Here is a 22093-nt window from a genome sequence, read left to right as displayed (position 1 = left end):
ACAAAACAATAAAAGTCATAAAAACTGCAAATATCTGCAAATTTATAATGATCTGCAAGACCGTTCCAAAAATCTGGAATTTGCAGACAAATCTGCAAATCTGGTATCCCTGGTGACGCCTAACTTTAGTCGACTGTGTCTCGGAGATGGTTGAACCGATTCGATCGCCGTTAAGCTTGTTTGAAAGGTGCTACTGCCTTGTAGATCACTATTCAATTGTTTCGCGTTCCGAAGTTTCGTTTAAAAGTTTTACTCAAAAATGTAAAAATCACGTGACACGCTTTCTCCGGAACCACCCGACCGGTTTCAACAATTTCAGTAACAAATGAAAGGTCTTGCTGCAGCGTCAATGCCAAGAAGTGCGCCCTTATTGCGTTCCGTAAAATATAGGGTGGACAATTATCTCAAGTTCAACACAAAAGCTTCTGCGACGGTAGTTTAATTTCATTTGTCATATACCTTACCACTCTCAGGGGCAACTCGCTATTTGTTGTCGGTGCATAATTTTACTCACAGTTCTGCCATGCTTTGGACTGGCGCGCGGCCAACAAAACATAAACATCACCGTCTGCTCTGGGTCACATACGGCTCAGCGCGCTCAACTCAGGGAGTTCGCGCGCAACATAGAACTCAATCAATTAGCATAAGTTTCGCTCTACTCTCTCTTTTCTCTACAGCTGGTAGGAATTCTCCAAGTAGGAAGTTCTAGTACTTCTTACTACGAACATTTAACGGGTGATATAAATACCGGCGGCAACACCGCGGACAGAGAGTTAAGTTAGATTCGTGTTGAAAAATGTAGGGAGTTAAAAAAATAAGTGATTCACGTTAAGAGTTCGGTTTAAGTAGGATAGGGAGTTCAAGTAAGTGATACAAGTTAAGAAGTTCGCTTTAAGTAAGAAACAGGATTCACGCTAAATATTATGTTTTCCATAATTAAAGTGAGTGATTAATAAAATAATCTATACCTATAAAGAAGGATTTCTGTCTGTCTGTCTGTCTGTCTGTCCTGTGTTCCTTATAGAATCAAAAACTACTGAACCAATCGGCGTGAAAATTTGCATGTAGAGGTTTTTGGGGCCAGGAAAGGTTTTAGTGATGGTTAGAGACCCCTCCCCCCACTAAGAGGGGGGGCTCCCATACAAATGAAACACAAATTTCTGCATAACTCGAGAACTAATCAAGCAAATAGAACCAAATTTGGCATGTGGGTGTTTTCGGTGACAAGAATTTATTCTAGGGTAATTTGAGACCCCTCCCCTCTTTATAAGGGGAATTATAACTCCTCTCCCCTTTAAGAGGGGGGGTTTCCATACAAATTTCCTCATAACTCGAGAACTAATCAAGCCAATGGAACCAAATTTGGCATGTGAAGGTTTTCGAGGGCAAGAACATTTTCTATGTTGAATTAGGACCCCTCCTCACTTTAAGAGGGGGGGCTCCTGTACAAATGAAATACCAATTTCCTCATAACTCGAGAACTAATCAAGCAATTGGAACCAAATTTGGCATGTGTGTGTTTTTGAAGACAAAATTTTTTTCTATGATGAATTGGGACCCCTCCCCACTTTAAGAGGGGGGGGGGCTCCTATACAAACGAAATACAAATTTCCTTATAACTCGAGAGCTAATCCAGCAAATGGAACCAAATTTGGCATGTAGGTGTTTTTGGAGGCAAGAATGTTTTCTATGATGAATAAGAACCTCTCCCCACTTTAGGAGGGGGGGCTCCTATACAAATGAAATACAAATTTCCTCATAGCTCGAGAACTAATCAAGCAAATAGAACCAAATTTGGCATGTGGGTGTTTTCGGTGACAAGAATTTATTCTATGGTAAATTGAGACCCCTCCCTCTTTATAAGGGGAATTGTAACTCCTCTCCCCTTTAAGAGGGGGGGCTTCCATACAAATTTCCTCATAACTCGAGAACTAATCAAGCAAATGGAACCAACTTTGGCATGTGAAGGTTTTCGAGGGCAAGAAAATTTTCTACGGTGAATTAGGACCCCTCCCCACTCTAAGAGGGGGGGCTCCTGTACAAATGAAATACAAATTTCCTCCTAACTCGAGAACTAATCAAGCAAATAGAACAACATTTGGCATGTGGGTGTTTTTTTTGGTGACAAGAATTTATTCTATGGTGAATTGAGACCCCTCCCCTCTTTATAAGAGGAATTATAACTCCTCTCCCCTTTAAGAGGGGGGACTTCCATACAAATTTCCTCATAACTCGAGAACTAATCAAGCAAATGCAACCAAATTTGGCATGTGAAGGTTTTCGAGAGCAAGAAAATTTTCTATGGTGAATTAGTACCCCTCCCCACTTTAAGAGGAGGGGCTCCTGTACAAATGAAATACAAATTTCCTCATAACTCGAGAACTAATCAAGCGAATTGAACCAAATTTGGCATGTGTGTGTTTTTGGAGACAATTTTTTTTTCAATGATGAATTGGGACCCCTCCCCACTTTAGGAGGGGGGGTCCTATACAAACGAAATACGAATTTCCTCATAACTCGAGAACTAATCCAGCAAATGGAACCAAATTTGGCGTGTAGGTGTTTTTGGAGGCAAGAATTTTTTCTGTGATGAATTAGGACCTCTTCCCACATTAGGAGGGGCTCCAATACAAATGAAATACAAATTTCCCCATAACTCGAGAACTAATCAAGCAAATAGAACCAAATTCGGCATGTGGAGGTTTTTGGAGGCAAAAATATTTTCTACGGTGAATTAGGATCCTTCCACACTTCAAGAGGGAAGGCTTCTACACAAATGAAATACAAATTTCCTCATAATTCGAGAACTAATCAAGCAAATGGAACCATATTTGGCATGTGGGTGTTTTTGGAGGCAACCATTTTTCCCATGATGAATTAGGACTTCTTACCTTTTTAGGAGGGGGGGGGGCTCCCATTCAAACGAAATACAAATTTGCTCATAACTTTAGAACTAATCAAGCAAATGGAACCAAATTTGGCATGTGAGAGTTTTAGATGGCAGAATTTTTTTTCTGTGGTGTATTACGACCCCTTTCCCTTTTAAGAGGGTGGGCTCCCATACAAATGAAATACAAATTTCCTTATAATTTAAGTACTAATCAAGCAAATGGAACCAAATTTAGCATGTAGGAGATTTTTGAGTCTTGAATTTATTTTATGATAGTTAGAGACCTCTCACCCCTGTGGTAGGGGGATATGGACTCTCATACAAATAAAACAGAAATTTTTGCAAAACTCAAAAACTAATCCAACTCGAGAAATTCGAGACTCTTCCATAAAACATTAATCAATAACAAGACCACAAAAACTATCTATAGTAACACTAGATCATTCAGGACGAGCCGGTCGCGAGTGTTGCCGGTGACCCGCCGTCGGAAGCGCCGCCCACTGGGGGGCTTGCAAAATTCGAGAAGTGACAAAGGTCATCCGAGATTCATGATTTATGTACAACACAGGTTAATTTGTGGCAATACGAAGTTTGTCGGGTCAGCTAGTGAGTTAATAAATTAATGAGTTAATGAGTTTTACTGAAGAACTGATGTAGTAGGAACTACATATGGTGACAGCGCCAAAAGAAGTGATAACACTTCAGGTACGCTTTTCTGACTGGTAGACAACCAGCAGCCGACTCAAAGTTAAGGCTTTTATAATAGTGAAATAGGGACATAGAATAGGAGAATAGTGAAACTGGAAAGTGAAGTGCAGCGAATAACGAGGCATCGAAACCGTGATGGTTCGGGAGCAACAAGTCAACATGCTCAGGAATAGCATAATAGGGTGAGTAATTCTATCTCTTTCGCAAAAAAATTTAGATCGAATTATTGTAGGAAACACAAATTCCTTTTTGTTTAATTAAATTACATCAAACTTACCTAAATGATAATTTACAAAAAAATATATATCTACTACAGTACCAAGCAGTGAAGATTTGATTTTCATACAGTCAGGGCTCAAATACATACGAACAACGTCTCGGCGCAGTGTATGCATCGGTTTGTGTCACGTGTTTTTAGGGAATTCATTATTGTGAAGGGGACGTAAATAAAAAAAAGTAATTAATTCACACTACCGACCGGACGGGTCGGCGTGCCAAATCGGACTCTCATTTATTTTCCTAAACTTTTTCCACAAAGTTAATTCTTACTTGCTAAACACTCTTTGCCCTAAGGAAACTCCTCCTTATCGAGGTAGTTCCGTCCTATTCTGCCTAGCGGCAGACCTCACGCTGTCCGTCGAGCTTCCCTCTCGCGCATACATTTCTCTACTAGCACAGTTGTTATTAACTAGTTGTGGTAACCGATTAATGACTAAATTCAGTCATAAATAGGTTGCAGCAACCAGAAATGACAAAAGTGTGCTACTTGGGTTTGGCCCCTCGCGCGGGTACTTTGTTTTTGTCAACTCGAACAGTTCCGCGCTTCGTTGTTTACCTTAGTCGGCAAAATGCAACGGCGCATTTGTTTTGGGAACTGTTCGTTGCCGCAGGTTAAGAAACTTGCGCGGTCGTTCACGTAGAATGTGGTTGGTGCAAACGCGACAATTGTTTTTACCTTTAAGTATTTTGCCCTACCGGCGCCGTCGCTCGATCGAGTCACCGACCGGTGTGGGTAATCGAATGAAATTTTAAATTTAATAATATTAAATTGATATTTAAAAGCCGACCGGGGTTGATTCATCCGGGTTCAGCCAGATGAAAATGTGTGCATATAATGTTACAGCAGGAATGAGGGTCGCTTCAATTGTGTTATATTTTTATAAAAAAGTCAGTAGAACATGTAGTTCAGATATGACTAAAACGATATTTATGCCATAAGCCTTGTTTAAAAGCCTAAGAACTACCGAAGTTCCAATAGTGTAAAATATATTCATGACATTATACGGCACATGAACGTTTTTTTCATTGACTGGTGCTGATGCATCACTTTTAAATTACAAAACTGTCTCAAGTACTAAAGTTAAATACAAATAAATACGAATGAGACAGAATCTATTGGTTAACGTTGTGTAGTGCGTTGGTTTACATAAAATTTTTGAATAAGTTCACAAAATTTGAACAAAATAGGAGCACTTATAAATTTTGATAGATACTATTTTCATGAAATTGCTGAGTAAGGATAAGTAATTTGTTACAAATTTGAGTAAGTGCAAGTAAAAGTAAGTTGCAAGAGAAAATATTATTCTTTAACGTATGCATTTCCTAGTAAAGGTCTAGTTTATAGGTTTTTGAACTATGCTTAATTTCCTGTAATGCCATTCTATTTGATTCACATCAATGAAGTTTTCTTGAATAAATTTCATCAATTTTTCTTAACCTTCTCACGCTATTACTCACGCTGTTGTATTTTGTACAACACGTGTAGGTTTTTGAACGCTATATTGTTATAAAGTTACAAATCGTTGTTTATCTAACGTATATTCGTAACGTGTATTCGTATATAAACTTGTTATGCGCGAAATGTCATAATTATTCAATGAATCAATACTTTAAATTATTGGGCAAATAGATGTATGTGTATGTATGGGGATAGCCACCATCACCTCAAGGGTTTCCCATTGTATGCAAGTAGAATTACTGCAGTATCGAATTTATCTACCCAGTAACTTTCATGTCAATGCTGTTCGTGAAGGACCAAAAGGGGTTGGTGGATCTATAAGCAATGTCGCTTATATGATTCCACGGGAATATAAGACACTCCTTCCAGCATAGACCTCCGGTTTCTAGATACATAACTTCGCCGTGCAAACTTATCTTGCGTGATGATTTGTGTGCTAGAAGGGCGCGTCAAAATCCTCTCCGACCTTATATGACTTGGGCTGGTTACCACATCCCTCATCCAGTCTTTGATTCATTCGATACCCTGATGCTCCCTTCCCTCCCTTTTAATGATGTATATGTAAATGTATTAAATAATGAGTAATATGAATATACAATATATATAAAGAATATCTATTATAGTGGCAATGATTCTTCACTTGTGTATGTATCGCAGTCATATACTAATTAATGAACTATATTTTAAAAGTACATACATTCAATTGTATAAAATTGTACACTGTATTATTAACCCATTATGACCCAGCGTATGATATATCATACCTCGTCTTCAAAACCTGTTTACTGTTGAATTTCAACAGTTAGCATTGTTAATATATCACTACAAGAGAGATAAGACATCAATCTGATGTGTGTGTGATATAATTTGTCAGTTTTTGTCATTTCATCTGTATTTTCAACAGTGCAAAGTTGTGACAAATGGCGGAAAAAATTTGAAAAATGGCAAAAAAATTTTGTCTCCAAAACGCATGAAAAAGTCTACATTTAGTGACGAAACATTACCTGACATGTAAATTAGTATTTATATGTAAAGTCTATCACAAAATTCGATAAGAAATCTGTAAAAAACTTTGTAATTTGTTGGTTTGAAACTGAGCCTATAAAATATTTAACCTGCGATATTTTGGCCTTGAAAGCATTCCAAATGACGATTTTGCGTTTCCCGACACATTCGAGCCATAATATAATAGATTACAGAGTTTCACTTCATTTGGTCCAAATTTAGGTATACCCGGGTCATAATGGGTTAACCGAGTCAGCCTCCCGATGGGCCAACAAAGTCTGCGACTGTGTAAGGTTTAAAACGGACAGCACACAAGAAAGACATCGCCACACATCAGTCTTCAGCCTAAAAAACGACCCCCCTGTCACAAATGTCATTCCCATACATTTTTCGTGTAGCCAACATCTCATCTAGCCCACAACAAACTTTGCCTCGGACAAAATGTATTTGTGAGTAGCCCGCTCTATCTTCAGCCTCGGATGAATCTGTATTGGTAAGCTCCCGAACAAAGTTACTTTTTTGCTTTTTTTCTTTTTGTGTCGGACGTGTAGGAAGCGTAAAAAGATGTTAGCTACTTCTTTACCCTTCAGTTTCATACGCCTGTAAGAAACAAACAGCCAAACCACTACTTATCTAAGCACTCGTCGGAACGTCCTCTGACCACTCTACATACCAGACCTTACACATGGGAAGCATGGTACCTGTACACTATGTACAGACTGTTTGCATGATGGTCTCTTATTCCCACCACTAGCAAGCAAAAACACGAAAAGACGAACGGCGATGATACGGTTTATTTGTCAGCGGCTTCAACGGCAAGTAGCGCAGTAGCGAAATGCACACACAAAAAGCACGAAGCTATGTGCTGGCAAAAAAATTAACAAGCCCCAACTGCTTCACTAACACACATGCACTTTGCATTTGATACATTATACGAACTGCCGAAACGGAATTTTTCTTGCGCTGAGCACACAGCTGAGCGGGCAATATCATTGCTCGAATACACAGCCATGCATAACCGACAAAGGAAAAAGCTGAAATAGCTTGGTTCGGAATCGCACTTTTCATCACAATTAGCTCAAAATATCACTCATTCCGATCCGTGGGAAATAGATCAGCATAAACTGCCATCACAGAAACGAAGCAATCAGCATGTGAGGTGTGTACCAGAATTGGCCCTGTTGTGGCTCGAATTAAATTTGTGCTTTAGTGTAGCGATTAACGGTGTACCGTGTGGCCGTTGGTATGACCTTCTTTAATCTGAATATTTTTAATCTGTACCCCGGTGGTATGAATGCGTTCACATTAAAAAATCAGAGGGGTTATGCACAAGACACGACCGCATAGGTGACGTAGGATCACGTAAGTCTCTTTGTAGCGATAGTAGGATGTATCCATGTATGTAATAATACGATTCTTTATGTATACAAGCTACATACGTAACGTTTATCAAAGTAGAAACATTGTATTCATTCAATCCTCAACCGATTTTGGAGTTATATCCATGAATTGATTGAATCTATTTTATTAAAACGAACTCAAGTCAGTAACTAAACCAAACAGTAAATAAATTTTTATGATATGTTTCTACATTGTAAGTGTCGGTAACCTGGGACACGAAGGTCTAAATGATTATTGGTTTAAATTTTGTCATCGTTTGATTCATTTTTCAATATATCAGAAGTAGTTTGAATCGATCGTCCCACACACCAGCAAACATCCCACAAGAGTAGTCAACAGTAGGCTTCGATACCCTAAAGCACGCAGCCCACCTACCTCCCATCGAATTTCCACACCCAACCACCAGGAGGAAGCAGGCGAATTCGCGGGCGGCTCACGGGTGATAAGAGGCGAAATAACTGATGATTGGCGAGCAGATAGAAATATTTATATACAAGCCAGGGCAATGACCGGGGATTAAAGGGAATGACCTGTACGAAATTTAGAAAAGGAATCAGATTCGAATGATCATTATCCAATAGAAAGCCAAGGTGCGAAGACGTATTATTCGATTTCTAAGTACAGTGTCAAGTCAGTTTAAGCTGCAAAAATCAAGTGCCATTGCAAGTGAAACATACATGGACAGCAGGTAAACTTTCCCCTCCCGGCATTCCCACTATACGCATTCGCTATCTCGCCAATCATCTAAAGCAGGTATTCTATCCATTAACCTGCAGAACCCCGTGATTTTCGGACCGACAAACCGTATTTTCGGACACATACCAACCATTATCGCCAGTGGCCGATACAAGCCACCGCCATCGTGGTCATCGAGTCAAAGGACATCGCCATTGCCGCATTTCTTCGGCGTGGGTTTACATTTCCCGTCTGTTGCGGATTGTAGACGCATTTCTGGGTTATTCAGTCGCCGTTCAGAACCACCCATCGTTATAGCCGTGGTCGCTACAGAGATTCGCAGTGTCGCCTTGGTCCCCGTGACTACCAACCATATGCCCGAGGGAACCGTAATACCCGCTAAGTGAGAGGATAGTGGATAACTGGAGTGTAAACGAGGAAATTTTGGAGGAGGAACGGAAGGAGTACTGCTGCAGGAACGGGGCCCCGGAAGTGAAGTAAATCGAAGGTTAGCTAGATTTAAGGAAGTGGGAGAAGAAATTATATGCAATTAAAGTTTGTGAAAAGCTACAACCCAGTGACTTTCAATCAAGCAATTCCTGATATCCGCGAAATACTATTAAGTGTACCGACCCTGAGGTGTTTGTCATCAGGGAGCCCTTTAGACGCTCGCTGCTAGCTTGCCGACAGGTACACTTTGGCGCCCAACAAAAAAGTGACTTACCCTTATTTTGTGGGTTCAGTTCGTAAAATTGCTTGATTAGAGTTGCTGCACTGCATACGTCTCTGGGAAAACATCCAGGCTTTCACAAACGAATTTTCACACATAAGCGGCAAACCTTGGAAACTTACGTTGTACCGCGAACTTTTATTCCAAACCGAGGGGTTCTGATGTCCGTAATTGTGTAAAAACAGCGATTATTTAAAATAATACCGTAACTATAATCGTGATTTCAGGCACTAAAAACAAATAGTCACAAGAAAGAGCAAAACCAAATAATAATTTTATTGTGTAATCTCAAAAATTTCATATTTGTATTTAATCTCGCTAAGTTTGAAAATTTAAATAACGATTCTGAATAGGAATATGGAACAACATGTAAAGGCACAATATTTCGCGATGAATGCAAGCCATCTCGCAGATGATGAACTGGATCATGAATTACAAATCCGGGGTGCAGACCTAATGAGTGAATCACGTACGGTTCAAGAACGAACGCTGCGCGGATTTCTGAAAAATGAAAAAGTAAAACCGAATTGGAATTACAGAAAAGGTTGGACTACATTACACAGTGAATTATGCTGCTGTGATGAAAAATTGGCTGAAATAAAAATCAGAGGGGTTGTGTACAAGACACGACCGCATATATAGGTGACGCAGGACTACGTAAGTCTCTTTGTTGTGATAGTAGCATGTATTCATGCTTGTAATCATTCGATTCTTCATGTATACATGCTATATGCAACATATATACATGCTACATGCGTTGTATGTGACATTTATCAAAGTAGTAACATTGCATACGTTCAATTCTTAAAATATTGTGCATTGAAAACAATTTAACAAAATCAAGAACACAAAATATTTCTTTCCTGCTACCTTACTGAAATTAGAGATTGTTTTTATTACCCATGGTTCCCCACGTTGAAGGGATTTTACCAATTCAATCCTATTTTATCAACAGCACATCTTTTCACTGCACTTCTAATGAAACGGCATCGGCAAGCATGCGTATTCATACAGAGTCGTATTAAAACCGAACACTACAGCTGTTAGCACATTTTTCCAACACAGATATCAAATTCGCCGAGGTTTAATCGTCTCGCAATAAAGAATTTGTGATCTGCTGGGTCAACGAATTTGCGTCATTTTTTCTGGCACACTTCCCTAACACAGACGTCAAATTTGACTAGGTTTATTCGCGTTCGTAATAAATCTGTTGGCACGAGGGGGCTTTGTCATTCTTTCTGGCGTAGTTCCCAAGCAAGGACATCAAAATGGTCTAGGTTTAACTGCGGTGTTAAGATATCTTGTTGAAATGAGGAAACTTGGTCACTTGTTTTGGCGTACTTCCCAAGCACAGATATCAAATTGGTATAGGTTTAGATTATCGCAAAGAATCTTCCAACCAATCACGAAGCGAGAATTCTAGTAAAACATAGGTTCATTATTTTCAATTTTTCAATAGTTCAACATCAAGGATCCATATTTTTCTTCATTCGGGTCAATTCTTAGAAGATTTACCGATCGATTGGTGTAAGAATATTGAAAATCGATCGGAAAGCCCCTGAGCTATTAGCGTTCAAAACCTTTCATTTTTCGTGACGCTCGCATTTTTCGATTTTTTGGAATGACACCCTATCTCAAAACTTGCCGTAAGACGTAGTCCTACGTCAAAATGGTTTTAGAAGGGAATAATGCTCACAGAACTCATGATCAACGTTACAGAACAAAGCTCATACATATCTATTTTCGACTTGAACGCGTACAAGGCCACGCCAAAGACGAGGTGGACCTTGGTAACATCGCTAGTATGGCAAAGGAATGTTTAAGACTCTTGAATAGATTTTTCTCGTTAACATCAGATTTACGAAACGTTAGGACAGCAGAAGTAGCGAGAATGGATGAAAATTTACAGTTATTGAGACAAGAAAATAGTGAGAGAAGGGAATTAGATTCTGAGACAGACGAAGTGGGAGTAGCTCCGAGTGGTCAGAGTGACCAACGGGATAAACAAATCAATGAAAATGAGGAAATGCAACCACAAGACGGGGTTGAACTAGAGATGCAAAATGATAATGAGGGAGCAGTAGGAGGCGTAGTGAGTGTAGAAGAGAATGATAAAGTGTCGCAATTAACCAATGAAAACGGTCAATTAAAATACGTTGTGCAACGGTTATTGCATAGAATCGAGGTGTTGGAACGGGAAAAGGACATTCAAAAGATAAAACCGCAGAGTGAAGGAAATAGAACTGGGAATAGTGTTGATTTGGAAGAAAACTCGATTCACGAGGACGCCGAGATAGAGAAGCAGAATAATAATTTTTTTGATTGGCTGAAAAACAGATGTAGTTCGTCGATAGATGCTAGAGAGAATAAAGAGCAGCATTCGAACGTAGAAAAGGGTAGAAGGAGAGGGAAGACGAATCCTTACGCAGAGAACATACCTAAGCATAACCGATTATCGGTGCATCAATGGGGAACAAAATACGATGGAATGGACAACGGTAGAAGATTGAATGAGTTCTTGAAGGATGTGGAATTTAATGCTAGATCAGAAGGGTTTACGCAGGAAGAATTGTTTATGTCTGCACATCATTTGTTCACTCGTAAAGCTAGGGGATGGTTCATGGAAGTCAATGGTAACAACGAACTAGGGACGTGGGAGAATTTAGTGAATGAATCGAAAAATGAGTTTTTGCCAATTGATATTGACTACCAATACGAAAGACTAGCTGGTGCGCGCAAGCAAGGGTTTAAAGAGAAGTTCCAAGACTATTATTTGGATATGGTTCGTATTTTTCGCAGTATGTCCAAACCATGGGACGAAAATCGAAAATTCGAAGTATTATTTAGGAATACCAGAGAGGACTGTAAGATCGCGATGCTTGGAGCAAATATAACGACTATTCCAAAAATGCGAGAGTTCGGGAAGAAATTTGACTCTATCAACTGGCAGATGTACCAGAGGAGAGATCAAAGATTTGGGCCCAGAGGGAATGTGCAGGTCGAGGAAATAGAACAAAATCTACAGCAATCTCAAAGTAGATCGTGCAACTCGGGGAATGATCGGTTTCAAGGTAGAAGAAAAGACGATACTCGCGATTTTAGGGCTAATTTTTATCCAAATAATAGGAATTTTAACGATAAACGAGCAGAACAGAATGTACGTAGAGAGGAACCGAAACAATATTATAAAACAAAACCACAACCCAACAGATTCGATGATAATTCGAGAACAAAACACAAGAACGAAGAGCCGAAGCCCGGTCCAAGTGGAACAAATGCTTTGCAAAGAATTGTCAATGCTTACATTCCAATTAAGCGAGGAGTTTGTTTCAATTGCCACGAAGAAGGCCACAGTTGGCAAGAATGTGGTAAAGAGAAAAACACATTTTGTGAAATTTGCGGTTTTCCAGGATTTATAACTAGGGATTGTCCGTATTGCGAAGCAAAAAACGCAAAAAAGACTGCTTTTTGAGGCACAGCAGTCAATCCAATAACCAAGAAGGACCTCAAACAGCAACCCAAGATCCATCAATTGTATTACAGCGTTTAGGTTATTCGAAAGTCGTAAAACAAGTTAACAATAAAAACGAGATCGCAGCAATGTTTGTTAAACTTAACGAAGATGTTCGGCCTTTTGCGGAGATCGACGTAATGGGAATTAAGCTTATCGGACTGTTAGATAGCGGAGCGGCACGAACAGTTCTTGGTTTCGGAGCCAGCAAAATTATCAATGCATTAAATCTAACAGTAGAACCTTCGTCAGTGATTTTAAAAACGGCTGCAGGTAAAGATTTAGAGGTAATTGGCTCAGCGGAATTGCCAATCACGTTCAATGATACGACAAAGTTGTTAACAGTTCTAATTGCCCCAAAATTGAACCGCAGATGCGTACTAGGGTACGACTTCTGGTTGAAATTTGGCATACGACCGACCATGAGAGATTTCGCGTTAGATGTATTAGATGAAAAATTAGAGGAAAGCATAGAAGAGGAAGAAGTTCTTACGACAGAGCAAAATAAAACTTTAGAGGAGGTTAAAAAAAGGTTTTTAGAAGCAGCACCAGGGGATTTAAATATGACTCACTGGATTGAGCATAAAATTGAGATCAAAGACGAGTTCCAAAGTGCGGATCCGGTGAGGAAAAATCCGTACCCTTGGAGTCCGGAGATCCAACGAAAGATTCATCAAGCGGTAGACGATATGATACAAAAGGGAATAGTGGAACCATCCGTTTCTGACTGGGCACTTCCAGTAGTGCCTGTGGCAAAACGCGATAGCCAGGAAGTAAGACTCTGTCTTGACGCCAGGAAACTCAATGAAAGAACAAAAAGGGATGCATATCCATTGCCCCACCAGAACCGCATATTGAGCCACTTAGGACCCGTAAAATATCTTTCGACAATTGATTTGTCACAAGCTTTTTTGCAGATCCCATTGAACGCGAATTGTCGCAAATTTACAGCTTTCTCGATTCCAGGTGGAGGATTGTTTCAGTTTACCCGGCTTCCATTCGGCTTGGTAAACAGTCCAGCCACCCTTAGTAAACTCATGGATAGAGTATTAGGCCATGGAGCACTAGAACCAACGATATTTGTGTATTTAGACGATATCGTTGTAGCTACTCAAACATTCGAAGAGCACATTCAGAAATTAAATGTATTAGCAAGACGGTTGCGTGACGCGAATCTATGTATAAACATTAAAAAATCAAAATTTTGTTGTCATCAATTGCCATATCTCGGGTACATCTTGTCTCGAGACGGATTAAGGCCTAATCCAGATCGCGTCCAAGCGATTATGGGATATCAGATTCCTAAATCCATTAGGCAATTGCGGCGATTTCTCGGTACGGTGAATTACTACCGAAGATTCATCGCAAACTTCAGTAAAATCACAGCGCCTCTCACCGACTTGTTGAAACACAAAACAAAAAGAATTGTGTGGTCTCCAGCGGCCGATGATGCTTTTAAAATTATAAAAGAAAATTTGATTTCAGCCCCCGTGATGGCCAATCCAAATTTCAATCTGCCATTCACAGTCCAGACTGACGCGAGTGATAACGCGATCGCCGGCGTTCTGACTCAAGTGCAGAATGGCGAAGAAAAAGTGATAGCGTATCATTCCGAAAAACTCAAGGGAGCGGAAATCAATTACCATGCAGCGGAGAAGGAAGGCCTAGCCGCCCTTCGCTGCATTGATAAATTCAGAGGTTACATTGAAGGTACAAGATTTGTTCTGGTAACCGATTCTGCTGCATTGACTTTTATCATGCGAGCAAAATGGAGATCTTCGTCTAGACTGAGCCGTTGGAGTATCACTCTCCAACAGTTTGATATGGAGATTCGTCACCGTAAAGGGAAAGACAATATTGTCCCTGACGCACTTTCTCGGTCATTAGAAAGTATCGATGAAGAGCCCGAGAAGGGATGGTACCGACAACTGTGCTTAGCTGTGACGCAAGACCCGGGAAAATACATGGACTTCAAATTAGTAGATGGGAAACTGTATAAATTTATATCCTCAAAATCGGATGCTATGGACTATCGCTTCGAATGGAAGCAATGCGTCCCAACCCACATGAGACGAGAAATAATAAAACAGGAGCACGATGGAAATTTACACATAGGGTTTGAAAAATGTGTCGAAAAAGTCAAGCGATCTTACTATTGGCCTCGCATGTCGGCTGACATTAAAGCTTATATTGCCAAATGCGAGACATGTAAGGAAAACAAACACCCTACTGTTTCAACGTGTCCAGAAATGGGAAAGCAACGTATAGCCAACCGACCATTCCAGATAATATGCATGGATTACATCCAGTCACTTCCACGTAGCAAGCAGGGCAACACACACTTATTAGTAGTCATGGACTTATTTTCTAAGTATTTCCTGCTTGTACCTGTGAAGAAAATCTCTGCGGTGAATCTGTGCAGAATTCTGGAGGATCAGTGGTTGCGAAAGTTTTCCGTGCCACAAATCGTCATTTCTGATAACGCGTCAACATTTCTGTCGAAAGAATTCCAGAATCTAGCGGAGAGATATGGAATACAACATTGGGCGAACGCTCGGCATAGAAGCCAAGCTAACCCGGTAGAGCGTCTTAATCGCACCATCAACTCGATGATACGAAGCTATGTGAAGCAGGATCAAAAGCTGTGGGATACGAGAATCCCAGAAATTGAATTCGTACTTAATAACACTATCCACTCTGCAACAAAAGTTAGTCCGTATTACACAATCTTTGGCCATGAAATTGTTTGTAAAGGCTCTCAATACAAACTTGAGACAGATCAAGAGTTAACGGACAGCGATCGAATTGAGAGGCTTAGAGGAGTAAGTGGCAAAATATATGATTTTGTTAGAACTCAATTACAAAAAAGTTACGAGGATACAAAAAAACGGTACAATCTTAGACATAAACGTTACTCACCAACCTTTGAAGTGGGTCAGCGTGTGTACAAGAGATGTTTCCGTCTATCCTCGGCGAGCAAGCAATTTAACGCCAAACTAGGTCCTCAATATTTGCCTTGCATTATTTTAAATAAAAGAGGAACGAGTTCCTATGAAGTGGCAGACATGAACGGGAAATCACTTGGAGTCTTCTCAGCTGCAGACCTGAAAGCATGAAGGGTTAAAATTAGTGCATTTCAAGGGGAATAATAGAATAATACTAACCTTGAAACCGGGGAGATACAAAAAACTTTTATAAATAAAAGATCTAGAAGTTTTCCAGATCCTCGGTTGATAAAATCCTACGTTAAGCGTTAGATCAGCCTGGAAAAAAAAATCAGATTTTAATAATTATTCTTTTATATTTGTGTTTTTACGAAATTTGGGGGTTTTAAGTAAAATTTTGTATGTTTTGAAACAATATCAATAATCGGATAATATGCACAATGAATCAAATTGGATAGGAGAAGAAAAGTGCATATTGCAATTTAACTGCTGCAGTTCGCTGCATCCATGTAGGTTGCATGCAAGGTTGTAAACAAGTTGTAACCTTGAAATAGATCTAGGCGGCATGAAAGACAATAGCGAGCAGTAGCGTGATAGAAGATTAGTTGAGTTGGTAAACGACAAATAGTCAAGGTCAGGAGCAAAATGAAACAATAGTTGAAATATGGTATAGCAGAGAAACGAAATAAACAGAAATGGAAAAAATCACAGAATGTGAAGAGCTGGAGCGATCTACTTACCTCCACGTGGTTATACGCGCCACATGATAAATCGTACTCGATGAACTTTTATTTGGGAATTTAAGTAATATCTGAAACAAGAAAAAGAACAAAAATTTAAAACTTAATACTGGCCAGAATTCAAACAATTTAAATGATATACTTACCTTTTCTTAGTTGAGATTGCTTCACAATTTCGAAATAAGACTTCATCAGCATGCACGTCGAAAGCACTGATGAGCACGTTTGATCAGATCACAGGATTGACAGATCAGTTCATATGTTCTAACACACACTGATAAAGCACGATAACGCTATCTACAGTGATGTACTAAAAATCAACTCCGACACTTTATGAAATATTTCGTGATTGGGGGTGTCAACTTTTCTTGTAAATATGTAAATAATTTCTCCGGAGAATATATCGATAATTTATTTTAATTAAGTGTAGTAAAAATGTAGTTTTTGCATGTTCCAATTTAATTTTTAATGATTTGTTTTATGTAGTTTTGGGTAAAAATAGTTTAAGTAATCGTGCTGGAGATATTTAATAATTTCCAGTAAAATTTTTACAGTTTGGTCATCAGAATTTAGTACGTTTCGTTTCAAGAGTTTTAATTACAACCGTCAGTTGATGAGACTTTGTCCATGTGAACTTTTGTTTTGTGGGATGCAGGTTCAGCAGGTATGTGTGACAAAGATTGTAATCAAGTGATTTGTGATGAAAAAATGTTTACTTCGCAAACATTTTTATCCGAGCTGGGGGAGAGTGTAAGTGTCGGTAACCTGGGACACGAAGGTCTAAATGATTATTGGTTTAAATTTTGTCATCGTTTGATTCATTATTCAATATATCAGGAGTAGTTTGAATCGATCGTCCCACACACCAGCAAACATCCCACAAGAGTAGTCAACAGTAGGCTTCGATACCCTAAAGCACGCAGCCCACCTACCTCCCATCGAATTTCCACACCCAACCACCAGGAGGAAGCAGGCGAATTCGCGGGCGGCTCACGGGTGATAAGAGGCGAAATAACTGATGATTGGCGAGCAGATAGAAATATTTATATACAAGCCAGGGCAATGACCGGGGATTAAAGGGAATGACCTGTTCGAAATTTAGAAAAGGAATCAGATTCGAATGATCATTATCCAATAGAAAGCCAAAGTGCGAAGACGTATTATTCGATTTCTAAGTACAGTGTCAAGTCAGTTTAAGCTGCAAGAATCAAGTGCCATTGCAAGTGAAACATATATGGACAGTAGGTAAACTTTCCCCTCCCGGCATTCCCACTATACGCATTCGCTATCTCGCCAATCATCTAAAGCAGGTATTCTATCCATTAACCTGCAGAACCCCGTGATTTTCGGACCGACAAACCGTATTTTCGGACACATACCAACCATTATCGCCAGTGGCCGATACAAGCCACCGCCATCGTGGTCATTGAGTCAAAGGACATCGCCATTGCCGCATTTCTTCGGCGTGGGTTTACATTTCCCGTCTGTTGCGGATTGTAGACGCATTTCTGGGTTATTCAGTCGCCGTTCAGAACCACCCATCGTTATAGCCGTGGTCGCTACAGAGATTCGCAGTGTCGCCTTGGTCCCCGTGACTACCAACCATATGCCCGAGGGAACCGTAATACCCGCTAAGTGAGAGGATAGTGGATAACTGGAGTGTAAACGAGGAAATTTTGGAGGAGGAACGGAAGGAGTACTGCTGCAGGAACGGGGCCCCGGAAGTGAAGTAAATCGAAGGCTAGCTAGATTTAAGGAAGTGGGAGAAGAAATTATATGCAATTAAAGTTTGTGAAAAGCTACAACCCAGTGACTTTCAATCAATCAATTCCTGATATCCGCGAAATACTATTAAGTGACGAGTTGATGGTGCGAGACGCTCGCTGCTAGCTTGCCGACAGGTACAACATTGAACAGTGCTTTTCCTCTGGTAATCGGCAGACGGTACGCGCGAGTTTTCAAAAAGTTGAAAATTTTGCGCAACTTTTCTGCGGCTTACAAAAGAACACTGATAAAGCATTTACAACCTGCAGACGTTTTGGAAGTCGCAGAGAATGTCGCCCGTGACCAGAAAACTTATTTCCGTCATTTGTTGGTCGTCCGCAATGGCGAAAAATTCAACTTTTCCCTCGTTGCCTGTGCTATTATGGTATTAACTGGGCAAGAAAATATAGTAAACTCTTCAATCGTTGTGTGACCCTTGAAAGGACCGATTGTTTGATTATCATAACTCCAGCTTGCAGTAAACTTGCACTAACGTACTTAACGTAATTCTCTGTTCGGTAAATTGAAGTACCGATAACCGCTAACCAGGTACGGCTTGTTGCAACGGACCAGCCGGAAAGCTTCAGCAGCTATGCGATTAACGAAGCCGTTCGTGTATGGTCCTGAATCACGATGAAATACCACTCCAAGTGGCCAGCTGCAAGTGACGTGGGATGCTTCTGGTCGTTTTGTTGTCGCGAGCAGCATATTTCCTGCCAATTCCAGAACTTCAGCAGCCAGATTGTTACCGGTTGATTCTGACCAGATCTTTATATATTTTTCGCCCACAATATTAGTCACTATACAATGAATTCACTCTTTACTGACTTACCGGTAGCTCTCATTTTCTTCACCTGAAATTAAACTTTCTCAACTAGCCTTAAGGAAACAAACTAAATACGTTTAATACATATATTGTTAAGCATTTTCATGATACAATGCTTGCACGCGCATCTTTTCCGTTGGGGCCACCGTCGAACTCGCCTTCCGCTGCTGCCGCTGTATCACCGCAATCGCTCCCTGCTCACACCGTCTCAGCACTGCACCATCACTCGAAGTTCTCCAACCGCATGCACCCCTTAACCCGGAACTCGAAAGACCGTCACACGTTGGCCACTGTTTCACTCCAGAGCTATCTATTGTCCGTTTGTTATTCGAACAGGTCTATCGACTCCCTCCGTCCAACTTCACTGGGAACCACGTGGTCGATGAACGTCACTAGCCTTCGTCACGACTACGGACCCCTGGACCACTAAACAGCAACACAGACTCAAAGCGGGGTTTAAGCGTTTCTTCCACGTCCCACTAGCCCTTGAAAGTTTCTGTTTTCCAAGGTAGCACTGGCTAAGCAGGATTCACGGCTGCCGTGGCAGCTACTTCCAGAACACGTGTTCAATGGCTTCTTAATGCTCTATCGTATAAACTATGCAGACATTGCCATTCACTATTGAACAGGAGACGTAGTTCTTCCTGTCAAAAAAACACTAATTCGCCCCAACACATTGCGTAACCGAATTCTCGAGGTTTGCGTGTAAAGTTGAAAACCACATTTTTATAGTTATAATCCTCGACGACTTTTTGGCGTCCACACATTATACGTGTACTATGGTTGATGGTTGACAACGAACTCTCCCGATTGAACGGGATCTTACGGTTTTTGAGGGTGATTTTTAGTGCGGATTCGAGTGCGAGCTCGGGTGCTGATTCGAGATCCAACTCTCTTCGGGGGTGCTTTTTTTGTACAGGCTCGGGTGCGAATTCGGTGGAGCTTCTGGATCTACTCATTAGGGTGAGTGGTCTGCTGCATTCACCGCCTTCGTCGCCTCGCCGCCTTAGCCTAGAGTGTGTACCCTGGAATGAGAGCTTTTGCTGTGGCCACAAGCGTGACTACGATCATTTGGCTTCTTTCGAAGCCGATCGTTTTGAGTACGCGCAATCGTTGGGACTTTGCCTCTTTTCGGTTTTTTTGTTGTTGTATTAAACTCTCATTCCAATGTACACACTCATCATCTCGGCACATCTATCCCCCCAGCCCCTTGGCGTCCTGAAGCCTTGTGCCTATGAGACGAAGTGTTAGTAAAGTCGCGTCAAACACGTTAGTGGACTATGCGACTATCTTATCCTCTATTTTACCATAACAGTATCATTTTTCCCCACTCCCACTTAAAAAAAAATTAAGCATTCTCGATTGCTTGATATTTTTTTTTCGTTTTCATGTTATTATTATCAATGTTTTTCGATTGTCTCTTCACACTTATTTTGTGTTATTTACAAAACTACGATCAAGATTAATCATTATACCTACAAAGTCCTAAGCCTGCTACTGCTACGACCTATTATATTATATTTGACCCGACACCCATTCTGATTGCAAAATTATTTACAATAATAATATAAAGAAAAAATTATTTCCCGTAAACTTCACATTCCTTCCTTGAAGTAATGGTTCATTTACCGGTGTTAGTCATTACACAAATATGGTTATTTACAAATTTTGGAAGAATGGGGGTTAACTACCGAGAGCTCCTTTGACAATCCAACGAACCGTACGACAAGAAACAGAAGCAAAACTACCTTTGTCTGAATATCCGATTTGGTGATCACTTTTTCTTAAAAACAACGTCGCATACATTCACACATTTTGTCAGGACCCTTGACACATTCATTCCCATTCACACCTTGATTTCATTCACACCGAGCATTTTCTTTTAGCAGTTTTCTTACGAAAACTGGAAAGAGTTATATCTCTGATTTTCTGTGCCTTACTGCTAAAGAGCAGTACGTTCAAACTGCACTAGATCTCCTTTTCTTGTTTGTTTAAGGAACATATACTCGTTAGTTTGATAAGGCCTGGTTGCAATAAATATTGCCGCATGATTCCAAAGCATTTGATTAAACTGTTCTGATGTTCTTTTCTGGATGTTGGTTTGTCGAAAGGTTGAATTCTGCTTGTTACGGTTTGATATGACTCGCTGGCCACCATCCGATATTCTTTCCGCTCAATTCTTCCAATTCATATGAGGAGTTTCCTTTCTTTCCCACAATTTTGCAGGGAACAAACAATGGGCCATATTTGGCATTGTATCGTTCACCTGCATTAGAAAGCTTAAAGTTCTTTTTATAAACCGATTGTCCTATTTTATATTCCGCCGGATTTTTTCTTATTCTTAAATTGTAATTATGTTCCGCTTTTTTGTATGCCTTTTCCAAATTTCTTTTAACCATTTGCACAGTTGTAGATTTCAGTTGATTCGTTCGTTCTATATATTTTTTCAAACTTTCTTCCGCACCTTGGGGCTCTGCTTTAAAATCCTCTCCTGACAAACTGATTTCGTGGCCATTCAGAACAAAGTAGGGGGTGAAACCAGTTCCGGAGTGAACTGTATTATTGAGAACAAACTGAATTTCTTTAACCTTGTTATCCCATTCCCTCTGGTCGTTTCTTGCATATGTACGAATGCACGCGTTAATCGTGCGATGCACTCGCTCAACCGGGTTTGCCTGGCTATGGTAACGGGTTATTAAGAAATGGGAGACCTGAAATTCGTCTAAAAGTGCTTTAAATATGCGCGAAGTAAAACTGGCTCCATTATCTGAGATCAGAATCTGAGGAGCCGAGTTCTTCCAAAACCACTCTTCTTTGAGTATTTTGCAGACTTCCTTAGACTATCCCCGGGTATCAGTGGGGTTGAAACAAATTTCCAAATTTGATCGCTTTCCACCTTAAAATCGGGGGTACTTATCCGGATCCCGTCGAATTTTCTCGCGTAGGTTTTTGTACCATGTTGAGTCTGTTTCTGTGCCAATTGACGCGATACTTCTCGACAAAGCGTCTGGCACTATGTTCTCTTTTCCTTTGCGATGTAGTATGGATATGTCATACTGTTGGAGAATAAGACTCCAACGGCTCAATCTGGAAGAAGTTTTCCATCTAGTAGTCATAATATACGTCAAAGCAGACGAGTCTGTTATCAACGTAAAATGAC

At 40.3% G+C, this 22093-nt stretch overlaps 1 long non-coding RNA gene across 1 annotated transcript; it reads right to left on the bottom strand.

Moving 5' to 3' along the window:
• Window positions 1-9416: 9416 nt before the first annotated feature.
• LOC128738155 (uncharacterized) lies at window positions 9417-16579 on the bottom strand. Its single transcript, XR_008412078.1, has 3 exons — window positions 16490-16579; window positions 16344-16414; window positions 9417-9648 (listed from the first exon to the last, which is right to left on the bottom strand). It is a non-coding gene; the product is annotated as an uncharacterized LOC128738155 (long non-coding RNA).
• Window positions 16580-22093: the final 5514 nt, after the last annotated feature.

Source organism: Sabethes cyaneus, chromosome 1 (genome assembly GCF_943734655.1).
Source record: "Sabethes cyaneus chromosome 1, idSabCyanKW18_F2, whole genome shotgun sequence".
Classification (NCBI taxonomy): domain Eukaryota; kingdom Metazoa; phylum Arthropoda; class Insecta; order Diptera; family Culicidae; genus Sabethes; species Sabethes cyaneus.
Note: the sequence above shows the minus strand (reverse complement) of the source record. Positions and strands in the feature narration are given on the sequence as shown.